Raw genomic sequence first — 11,244 nt, 5'->3', positions numbered from 1 at the left:
CACCTTCTATTACAGGCCATTTCTTCTTTGGTGACAGGGAAGTGCCCCAGTTAAACAAAGGAGAGATTCTCTGTGGCCATGTCCCACCCCGTGACTCTGGACCCCTCTCGGTCTCAGCACTGGTAGAGGTAAGAACTCTAGTGACTGGCTTCTCTGCTTCTCTGAGGCTTCAGCTCCCCCCCCCTCCGCCCCCCAACCACAGCTAATGCCAAGTCTTTGTAATTAAAACCAATGGGGATTTGTGCTGCACTTCATGGTAGGGGAATGGAGACGGCCCGCGGGTAAGGAGGCAGATGTATGGGTCCGTTGGTAACATTGACTTTCAAATTACAATCTAGGGATACAGCAGGTAGGAATGGGAGGATGGGGGGGTGGCATGACATATTTGGAAGCAGGGTGTCTGTGCATGTATGATGCCTGGTGTTACCAAAGCACAGAGGAAAGCGTGGTAGGGCACACAGAGCAGAGGGGTAATACGGGCTTTCGCCAGCCACTCCAAAGTGAAAGCGATACCAGAAAACCCACCCTGCCTCCCCTTGAGGTGGTGCTGTCTCTTCCTGGTGACCCCCATATTTCACTTGCTCCCAGAGGCAAGGTGAGGAGAAGAGCATCTTCACGAGGGTTTAACTTTACGTCCTTATGGACACCAACGGCGAGTCTAGTATTCTCTCAAGCATGCTCGTTTGCTTTCTGAGGCCATTTGTTTGTTTTAAATGCAGCAGGAAGGCTGCTCTGTGGACAGCTGCGGAGGTCGCGGGCATCAGCCGAGACAGGAAGGGGAGGATGAAGGAGATTCTCTGCCGGCGTGTCTTGGAAACGTGCCTTTGCAGACTGAAGGCAGCATGCTCCCCAAAGGTAAAGGTACAGGGTCCTATCCAGGAGGACGCTATTACCTATTTTCCAAGCCACCTAAAAGAGTTAACTTTTCTCCTGACAACTCAGTGTATGTAAATGTTGTGGCAGTATTTATGATTCTCTAGGTGATCCATTTGGGTCTGTAAGTTTACTGTCTCCAGTTCGAAAGGTGATAATTTTGATTGGATTTATGCATCCAATAATCAACCGGGAAATAGTTGTGATTCAATAAGATGCATTCTCCAGCGGCATCCATTTCAGGAAGTAATGTCTTTGGGCTGCTGTGTACTGTGAGGGAATCCATCACATTTCTTAAAAGAGGTCTATATCAAATTTTTAGGACAGTGTGTTCATCTCGGAACAAAGACGAACCATCGCCAGTAACACAAACTGGCTGGGTTAATCTGGTTTGCTGTAATGCAGTCATTTTGAAGTCTAATTTATGGAGGTGTTTGGTAAAATCGGAAGGGAGATGAAGTTGCTCGTACCCTTTGATCAGATGAAGGACGAGCCGATGAGCACAAATGGGCTGTTTGGCATTGCCCTAGCATCCTGACGCCTGCTACTTTACATAGCGGAGGGAAAATAAGCAGACTCAGTGGCAGCCATGTTTGGTTAATGGGACGTTCATTTCGCAAGCGTTGGTATGAGGAGAAAAGCCACGGGAGAGTCTTTACCACCCAGCGTGGGTAGGCATGACAACGGACCGTCTCCTAGAATGCCTGGCCTCTTGATGCCCTGAAAGCAGCCCCGATTGAGTCCAGAGCTGCCTGGTCCTTGAATAGAAATCATCGCCGCTGGATCCTCACAAAAGTGTCGATGACATTTTCAGAGAAACGGACAGGCAGATTTGAGGTTTCGAAGTCTGTATAGCTTTCTCGTCTCGGGTAACATGGCACCTGCCCAATGCCAGTTCTCTGCGCTTTGGATCCCTTACCCGCGTTTCTGCCAAAGGACCGTAAGATACGGACAGGGACAGGGGCATCGAACACGCTAAAGAGCTTCACGTGTTAAGGCATTTAGTCCTCAGGGTAGCCCCACGAAGTGGATGCTATTATTAAGAATCCCACCTTACACCTGAGAGGAAAACCAACTCGTCTAGGGTCTCACTCAGCAGCTACGGGAAGGTTTAAAGCAAGCATTTGTGAAACAAGCTGCAGACAACAGAATAAATACCTTGTAGGTTTTCATAGGTGGCGCTCAGTGTCACCAAATTCAGAGGGACCGAGGCAGAAGAGCGACTTCATTATGTCTTAAACGGTGGCACATTCCATGATGATGAGGAACACTGGGAAAACCTTCAGTTCATCAGGGGGAAAAGAAAAGAGAAAGACTTGACTCTGCCAAGGAGCTAGAAACGTTAGCCCAAACAAAACAGAGGAAACACAAAAGCAGGAATGGCAGTTGGCTCATTCAGCAAAGTGGAATTCAAGCTGAGGAGGATTAAAGGAAGAAAATGACAAAAGCAGGAAGTTATAAAAAGCTTTAAGCACACTGGTCTATAAGCCTTAGAATACTCTCAAGACATATTGATTGGGAAGTATTCACATTTGAATGGATTCAAGAGAATTGTGACAGGAAGGGGGGGTTTTTGACAAAAAAAAAAAGAAAAGAAAAGAAAAGAAAAGATACAATCAGTAGTCACCAAGGGTAACATTTTGACAAAAACTGTGTGCGTGTGCGTGTGCGTGTGCGTGTGTGTGTGTGTGTGTGTGTGTGTGTGTAGGGAAACTGAGGAAGAGATAAGATTATAATTTGGAGTAGACTGCCTGTCAGGAAAGGTCTAGGAGAGATGATGAGGAACAGGAGAGATGTGGCCAAAGATGCTCTTTGTGGGAGGTTACAGACCGCAGCTCGCAAGACTGGGAGGGGAAGAAGGGAGGGTCAGCGGAGCTGGCCAAATGGGTCCTCATGTCCAGAACGACTACCCATCCGTAGGTCATCCTCATGGCATAAGACTAGGCCCTGAGAATGCAGGGTTTGTAAGTGGGCCCAATGATGTATATTGTATTGCCTTCCGAAAATGGAAACGCTATCAATATGCAGGGCTGGTATTAATTATTCTCACTCGCCGTACGGTATTATCTTTAAATACTTGGAGTTTCTAAATTACGATCCTAAATTGATGTCTGTAATGCTTATCCTGAGATAATTAGAAGCTTTGAAGTTGATCAAAGTGAATTCTTTCACGAAGGGGCTGAGGACAGCCACGGCGTGAGCAATTACAGAGCCTATCCAAGCGGATTCACTCTCCCTCTTCCCTCTGAACTGCACCCACTTCTCTAGGTAGTTAGATCCGGGAACCCTGGAAAAGTCAGGATGATAGCATTCACTGCTCTAGGTAGAGTTAGATCCGGGAACCTGGAAAAGTCAGGATGATAACATTCACTGCTCTAGATAGAGTTAGATCCGGGAACCTGGAAAAGTCAGGATGATATTGTCTCCTATGGGAGAATCTGTCTTTCCTATGATATTAAACTAGTTTTATACTTTTAAGCCATGTTTGATAACCTACGTTTTTGAGGAAACGTGAGTCTTCATCTTGTCCCACTTAGGAAATGCAAAAGGGTAAACAGAGGAGAACAGAGTTCCTTGGTTTTAGGAACAGCAGTTAGTCTCAGCCCCCTAATCACCTGGACCAGGAGAGGAGAGCCAAGATGGAGAAAACCCCACAGTCCATCAGGGAAAAACACATTGCTCTTTAGTTCAGGACGACTTTCAATCAGCTCTTTTCCTGTAGCCATTCTTTCTAATTGTGTGGTCTCTAAGTTAGTGTTCAGAGCTGTTGGCTGCCCCTGGCCACACACTCATTTGTAATGGGAGAAATGGCCCAAGTAGGCTGGTGGGCAGTGGTTCACCAGCCTGGGATCAGCCAGTAACCACAGGAAGTTACTAGTAGGTGATGTATAGACAGGTCATTGAGGTTTCTTATTCTTAGGCACATATTTTGTGTTAGGAGCCAACTATACAATGATACAATATCTGTGATTTTTGTGATGTGTGTAAGAGATGGAGAGAGAGAGAGAGAGAGAGAGAGAGAGAGAGAGAGAGAGAGAAATTCTATGATAATTTCGTGGTAAATTGTTAACACAAAGGGAATTGCAAAGGTCTTGCTTTTAGGAACTGAAGTCTCTCTAGCCCCTTTCTAGCTTTTAAAATGTGAGGAGCTTCACTTCTAAGGAAATAAAAAAACAAATCAATCCTTTAGGTTCAGTAACTGACTGGAATGTCACATTGCAAGAAAAGAACATATAAAGCTAACTAAGACTTACCATTCTTCAAATATTTCACGAAGAATTACAGCACCTAACTGATAAAGTGTGGGAGAAGACACACACCGTCGTCATCGAACTCAAGTTGTCCCAGTTTCAAACGTTACTCTCAAAACCGAAGAATAAATTCAGTTGTCGGTAGTGATCTTTCTGGCTTCACTAAGCACCTTCCTGAGGTTCTGAGGACACCTCGGAGACAGAGCTACCATGACCATGAGGGTCGCTTGTCCAAGGTGAGATTCATTCAGCACACGCTGCCTGCCCTGACTCTGGCAGTCTGCAGATGTGGGAAACCTCATTGTATAATTTGTGGTAGTGGGGAATGGTGTTTATTCAGCCTCCCCTCCTTTAGAAAATGAAAAGAAGGGCTGGGGAAACAGCTGGGAGCACTCATTGCTCTTGCTGAAGACCTGAGCTTGGCTTCTAGTTCCTACATGGTGGGTCACAACCATCTATAACTCTAGTTCCTGGCAATCTGATGCCTTCTTCTGACGTCTGTCGGTATCAGAAGGATATAGTGCACATGCATGCATGTAAGCAAAACACTCATATTCATAAAACAAAATAAGCAAATCTTTTTTTTGGGGGGGGGGTTGGTTTTTTGAGACAGGGTTTCTCTGTAGTTTTGGAGCCTGTCCTGGAACTAGATCTTGTAGATCAGGCTGTCCTTGATCTCTGGGATTAAAGGCACACGCCACTACGGCCCGGCTAAAATAAGCAACTCTTAAAAAAGACAAAAATTATAAAAAGAGGAAGACATAGATTTTACAGAAGAATGGAACCTACTTGTCTTTCATAACATCCATAAAAGGGGTAATTTATAGGAAAGAAACCAGAATGTATGCACACTACCTTTCTCTTGGTAGGCAGGAGAGAGGCGAGTGGTCTATTTGTAGGTAGCTCTGTCCTATTACGCAAAACCAAGGATTCAGTCACTAATGATACTTCGCAATAGCGATAGTAGGTAAGTCAGTTTGCCAATACCCTGTATTGGAGGTGAACGCCACGGTCTCCAGCTATCTCTTGTGGTCCGTATCCCCTCAGGCAAGGGCATACTTGGCTTTTACTGGCAACTGGAATGATATGTCCTTGCCCACTCAACACTAGGAGCTCATTAGTCCAAAGCCGAAATCTCATTCGGACCTCCCACTCTCTTTCCTGGCTTCAGGTATCAGGGCGAGAGAACACCCATAATCAGCGCTAGCGGTATGGGTAAGGTGTGTGCTCTCAGAGACCAGAGTGGGGTGGATGCACCAGAGACCAGGGGTCTTAAGGCCAGAAGGCCAAGGACAAAAGAGGCAGGAGCAAGAGAGTACTGGAAATGTTCTGGTTCTGCACATCCCGCTGTCCTTGCCAAAACTGGATCCCTTGGGATGCTCTACTGTCTTTGCAGTAAGCCTCTCTTTAATTAGTCTAGCTCGCGGGAGTACTTTTTTCCCCCCTTGTAGCCATGCATAACGATGTTCACTATGTTAATTTTCAAGAATTCTGAAGACAGCAACCGCTGGTATCTCCCTGCCAGAGTTCCAAGCGTGATGTCAGAAGGGCCATCATCACACCTTTGGCCTAAATCCCCAGGCGATTTAGACAAACAGCAAAGATGCCTTGTTAGCAATGCAGCCCAGCCCCGGCTTGTCCCATGGGTAGCCAAGAACCTTTAAGTGACGCTCTTTTTAAAGTTGTGGATTTGACATAAGTAATTAGTAAATAAAAGTCCTTTGATTTGTTGCAATTTTGATTGACCACTGGAGAATGTGGAGAACAGTAAACCAAGGGGCCAAACATACTGTCCACAGCATTAAAGAAAGCCAGAAGCTTCTTGAACCCAAAGGATGGTCTATTCCTATAATTATATACTGACTGGTGGATAAGAGGCATAAATCTTTCAGTTGATCTGAATGTTTCAAGGCAAGAACACTTAAGCAAACCATTGAATAATGAAAGCAATTAGAAGTCGTGTGTACGCAAACTAAGGCACAAACCCTGCCTGCCGGTTAGTTTTATCATCAATTTGACACACCCTAGAGTCTCTTGGGAAGAGAAAACCTCAACTGAAGAATTGTCTTGACCGGACTGGCCTGTGGTCGTGTCTGGGAGAAATTGTCTTGATTGCTGATTGGTGTGGTCTGGCTCAGCCCTCTGTGGGCAGCACTAGGCATAGCCAAGTGGGCCTGGCTAGTATCGGAGAGCAAGACAGTAAGCTGGAGGGAGAGCAACAGTACGCAATGTTTGTCCATAGTTCCTGTTCTGCCTTCCCTCAGTGATGAACTATTACCGGGAAATACAAGCTGAAACAATCCTTTCCTCCCCGAGTTGTCCTTGGTTGTGATGTGTATCTCACAGCAAAGACAGCAAACCAGAACACGCTAGGGGACTTAGAAAGGAAGAGAATGTTACAGAAAAGTTAAAGGGGAGAGCTATGGTACAAAAGACTCAGATGACTTATTCTCCAGATAATACCAGCAAAGTACAAAAAGTAGTTCGAGAAGCCTCAAGAGTAAACCTTGAATCTGTTTATGGGCAGGCTGAGAAGACCTGCACAAGCCCTGGTAGATTTATTTGAGGAGGGGCCAGCTGGGCTGTGGAAAATGGTGGAAGGCCGCCAGCACATCCTGTATCCTTGAAGGTCCTGGAAGGCAACATTAATCTGTGGGTGGGAAGTGATACTTTTCTTCTTTCTCTCCTCCCGCAAGGGGTCTGAGAAGAGTTGGATGTGTCGGATTAGGTTTTGGAGGTGGGTAAACAGGATATCAGTTAGCCTGAGAATCTACGACAAGACAATGTAGCACTTGAACTATCCCGTGTTTGCTGGAGGCACAGCTGATACGATTCCTCTGGGAGTTTTGGTTTCCTTTCTCATCTTGACTTCAGCTTCTCATAAATATTTCTTTTCAAGGAGACCTCTGTCTTACACTCTTTCGGCCGGGGCGACCAGAACCTGGGTAGTGCTGGCCAACCATGGGGGATGGGGAGTCATCAATTCTTTTCTGATTAAATAGCCTATAAGTTTGCAAGTTTTCCTCCAGTATTGCGTTTCCCGCTTCTTTCTCCTAACAGCAATATATCCCATCTATTTCTGTGAAGATTTGATCTCTATTGACTTTGTTTCCTTCCCTTATATGATATAAAACATTAGTGGGTGCTCCAGTTCTTTTAACTGGGCTAAGTTTCAGAAGAAGTCTCTTCCCTGGCTAGTAGGTCATTATTGTAGGGAAACCTCTGGATTTATTAAACAGTGATTAGTCTTTCTCTCCTCCCTCTACAGTGGCCAGAAGATCTTTCTTGACTTTGGTCCATGAGACAGCATCTTCCAAGGTGGACGGTCCCCCTCAGACGATGGTGTCCAGGGGTGGCCCATGCTAGACCACACTCAGCCTCTTAACAATTCATCAAAGTGCTATTTAAGTGGTTTCTTCCACTTACAGCTTGAGCGACTTCTGCTTCAAACACTCAGACCTATGCTAGGCGTCGAGAAATCTGAAACTCCCAGGAAGGAAGTTAATAAAGACCCACAAGCCTGCTAGCCTGACAGTCATAAAACACAGTGGAGAGGAATTGGGAACACCTAAATAAATGGAGAGTCACGCCATGGTTATAGGTTGGAAATTTCAATACCGCGGAGATATCGGTTATGTCGGTTCCCATGACTGCCGTGACAAATTACCACAAACGCAGAGGTTTCGAATAACACAAATTTATGACCTTACAGCTCTGTGGGTTGGAATTCTGAGCCGGGCCTCATCAGATTGGGGCTGCATTCCTTCTGGGGCTTAGAGAAGAATCAGCTTCCTTTCCTTTCCCAGCTCTGGTAGGTCACCTACTCTCTTGCACAAATATCTCTCCATCTTCAAGGTCAGCATGCCAAGCATCACTATGGCTTCCTCTTCTCTCACCGTTTTCTACGTGTAAAGAACCTAATGTCAATCCTGAGCCCAACCAGATGAGCCAGGTCAACCTCTATGTTTTAAAGCCGGTCGAGCAACAAGCTGAATTTTCTCTATATCCTAACATATTTATATGTTCCAAGAATTAGGACAAGGATAGCTTTGGCAGGAGGAAGGAGAAAAATTGGATTCACTTTCCTTAAATGATATACAGATCCGATACAATTTCAATAAGATATCAGTGTGCCTCGTGTAGAAATTGCCAAGTTGATACTCAAATATATAAAGAATTCTAGACATTTTAGAATAATAGACTAAACAAACTTTTAAAAGACTCTAATCTGGTAAATTTATGCTATCTGGTTGTAAAATTGTAAAGTCAAAGTTATCAGTGTGCATTATTTTATCTATCTATCTATCTATCTATCTATCTATCTATCTATCTATCTATCTCTATCTATTATCTATCTATCTATCTATCTGTCTGTCTGTCTGTCAGTCTGTCTGTCTACCTACCTACCTACCTACCTACCTACCTACCTACCTACCTACCTATCTCTACTTGTTTACTTCTTCCAGTGGTGTTGGGTCAGGAACTGAACTGGTCTAGGGCGTCCTGAGCCCCGACTTCTATTCTCATCAGTGCAGAAACTTTGGTTCTGGCAGAGCACACAGACAGAACAAAGGCATTTCTGATGGTTGTGAGACAGTGGGGTAGGATTAGAAAAAGCCTGGGTGCCGACTGCAAGTCTGTCTGTCTTCTGTCTTTCTTTTCTTCTTTCTTCAAGGTTTCTCTGTTTAGCCATGTCTGAATGCATGTATGTAGAAATATACCGAACCACGATGAACACCTCACAACATACTCATAATTCACAAAAGAGTTGCATACTTAAAAGTAAAACCCAGAGAAACCCTGTCTCGAAAACCCAAATATAAATAAATAAGTAAATAAATAATAAAACCATAGAGGTCTGGAGAGATGCTGAAGAAGAGAGAGAGCATCTGCTGTGTGAGCATGAAGATCTGCCTGCATTGTGATCTGGAGAACCCACATTAAAAGGGGGGGCAGGCTGCATGCATGCTTGTGTCCACAAACCCAGCTTGAGGGGCAGAGGCTGATGGATGGATCCCTGGGACTCCTTGACCAGCAAGTCTAACTGAAAATAGTGAGCTCTGGGTTCAGTAATACACTCTGGGAAAAGTGGGTAAACAGCAATAGGAGAACAGCCTCCAGTGTCAACCTGGAGCTTCCACACAGGCAAGCACACTGGGTTGTGTGTGTGTGTGTGTGTGTGTGTGTGTAACTGAGAAAAAGAGAGGGACAGAGACAGAGAGAGAAAGCAAAAAACCAGACTAAAATTTCTATTAAAAAAATCTACAGAGGCAAACCCTGGTGACCTTAGGAATTGCCTTAGAATGTGGAAACTGTCATGTCTAGGGGGGAATGATAAACTAATAAACTGGAACAGATTTCCCTAATGGCTCTTTATCAAAAGGCACTGCTAAGACAATATGACCTGAGGTTGCATTTGGAGCTCGGAGACAGAGAACTGGACAAGCGTGTGTGCAAGGGGTACAGAAGAAGAGCCAAAATGTGGACTTGGAGGAAATCTTTCATTTGTGTCTATCCAACCCTCCTAGATCCATGTAGCCCTCTCAAACCTTCATGTCTGGAACATATATGAGATATATGTGTGCTGTGGTAACGTTGAACTTTTGAGTAACTGTGGCGGCCCGAATAACTAACCCCCCATGAACTCACATACTTGAATGCTTCGTCCCTAGCTGGTAGAACTGTGTAGGAAGGGGTAGAAGAGGTGACCTTGTGGGAAGAGGGGGCCGCTGGACATGGACTTTGAGGTTTCTAAAGCCCAGGCTCTCCCACTGCCACCCCCTGTTTGCTGCTGTGCGTGGGTAGGAACGCCTGGTTCTCAGTTGCTGCTCTAGCACCATGCTGATTATGGATTACCAGTGTAGAATTGCAAGCAGGCTCCCAATTAACTGCTTTAAAAGCCGCCTTGGTCATGGTGTCTCTTTGCAGCAGTAGAACAGTGACCGAGATGGAAATACACATTTTTCCACGATGGTGAGACTCATGTTCCCGGCATGCCCAGAGGGATCAGTTTCTTCATGCCCTCCCCAACATTTCTTATTTCCTATTTTTGATCTTATTTTTAGAACTGGTAGCCACCCCAGCTTTCCCAATGCTGTATGGAATGGTGTCTCTGGGATTTGGTGGTTCCCTAAGGATTAGTGATTCTGAGCTTCCTCTTCTTCCTCTTCTAGAACTCCAATTAGGGGGACGTGGGATCTCCTGCATCTGTCTTTCCCGTCTCGATTTTGTACACATTTTCAGCTCATTATTTTTTACTATACCCTAGGAGAATTCTTTGGACACATATTTTAATTTACTACTTCAATCCTGTGTTATGTAAATTTCGTTCTTTACGCCATCTGTTATTTAATTTTAGTGAATTTTTTTTTTCCGATTTGCAAGGATTCTAGTAGATTGTCCCCACAGCCATCTGTTCTTTTTATGATGCAAAAGCTCCTGACTCTTGGCTATTAACTCCATTTCTTCAAGAATTAGTTCTTCTGCTTTCTGAGTTTGTTTCCTGGTTTTCTTAAAGTGATTGGCGGTTGCTGGTTGTATAGCCATACACTTCAAAGGTCTGTATTAAACGGGATGGGTTGCTGAGTATGTGTCCTTAGTCCTGCTTTTTTGGCTACAGTAGGTTTTGGACTTTTTATGGTCAGCCGATGAAGCAGGACACAATATCACAGTAGCTACCCAAGATGCTTGTTTTTACTGGGATCTTAAAGTGACTACATATTGTCTGGGGTTTCCCGTGTTTATGATGCCAACATTCATCCTGGAGATGCTTCGTGCTCAAGTTTCCACTGATTTGGAAACGGAAGGCTGATCTTTCAGCCAGACAGCAGTTCTGAGAGCGGGGCTGGAGAAGCTGCTTGCAGGCTGCCCTTCACATCCAGCCAGACCTGCTGAGGCTGCTACCCTAGAGCCTGCTACTCAGAAGGGCATTCCTTTCCTGCCTTCCCTTAGCTCCCCAGGCCCCATCCTCTTTCCAGTCTTGCTGGTCCCTTCCTCCTTCCCTTTCTCCTTTCCTCCCTCTCTCCCTCCCTTCCTAAAAAAATGGTTTTTACTTGTGCGTATGTGTCTGTATCTCTCTCTCTCTCTCTCTCTCTCTCTCTCTCTCTCTCTCTCTCTCTCT

Source organism: Microtus ochrogaster, unplaced genomic scaffold (assembly GCF_000317375.1).
Source record: "Microtus ochrogaster isolate Prairie Vole_2 unplaced genomic scaffold, MicOch1.0 UNK8, whole genome shotgun sequence".
In the NCBI taxonomy this organism is placed as follows: Eukaryota; Metazoa; Chordata; class Mammalia; order Rodentia; family Cricetidae; genus Microtus; species Microtus ochrogaster.
Note: the sequence above shows the minus strand (reverse complement) of the source record.